The sequence below is a fragment of the Zootoca vivipara genome, chromosome 6 (genome assembly GCF_965207765.1).
Source record: "Zootoca vivipara chromosome 6, rZooViv2.hap1.1, whole genome shotgun sequence".
NCBI lineage: Eukaryota > Metazoa > Chordata > Lepidosauria > Squamata > Lacertidae > Zootoca > Zootoca vivipara.
This window is the reverse complement of record NC_142589.1, coordinates 16,300,585-16,301,679: the sequence shown is the minus strand read 5'-3', so window position 1 is coordinate 16,301,679 and position 1,095 is coordinate 16,300,585.

Sequence of the window (1,095 nt, the reverse complement as noted above, 5' to 3'; positions counted from 1 at the left end):
TCTAGTTTATATATATCCCTCAGAAGACAGGGGTTTGATCCTGAGGAGGTGAGAAAAGTGATCAGAGGGGCGGTCACACTCATGGCCCTTGCTCCAAAATCCAAACGGGCCAATGAGCCTCGAAAAGTTGTCAACCCTTCCTCTAGCCATGTCTGCATCCTCTTGCTTCCTCGGTTGTCCTGAATTTACTGGAAGGGAAGGAGGGAGATGAGAATAAGGGAAATCTATTGGGGCATAATATTCAGATGGCAGATTGGGAAAGGTTATGCAAAACAGATCTGAAATTTACGGCATGTTGTACGCTGAAAGAAAATTATATGAAAATGATGTACAGGTGGTATTTGACTCCTAGTAAGCTAGCAAAAATTCATAGAACAAGTATGAATACCTGCTGGAAACGTAAAGAAAAAGAAGGTACCTTTTATCACATATGTAGTGGTCATGTAAAGTAATAAAGGCTTTCTGGGAAATGATATATCATGAACTGAAAAATATGTTTAAAGTAACTTGTAACTTGTTTAAAGTAACTTGTAAAAATAAACACCACCCAGAAGCCTTCTTATTAGGAATTGTAAGTAAGTACCGACATACCAAAGGAACAGAAAATACTTTTTATGTATGCAATAACAGCAGCACAGGTGCTAATAGCCCAGAGATGGAAAGAAGAAAGGGTCCCTACCAGAGAGGAATGGCAAACTAAGCTGTTAGACTACGCTGAAATGGCAAAACTGACCGGAAAGCTCAGGGACCAAGAAGACAAAAAAATTAAGAAAGAATGGGGGGGGGATGTAATTTACTTAGGAGACCACTGTAAGCAACTGAAAACATTAGCAGGATTTTAACAACACTTTTAATGTAACAAACACTATGGGCAATATGAATAGATATAAAATATAGACTATGATATAATACGCAGTTGAAAATGTTGACATTAGGACCCATGGAGGGAATGAGGGGAAGTCTCGAGATTCAGAGAAATCTCTTTATGTGGATATGTATTTGGTTTTGTTATAAATTTATATTTGTAAAATCAAATTTAAAAAACGTGTTGTTGTTGTTTTTAAAAAAAGAGAATAATGGAAATCTATTAGTATA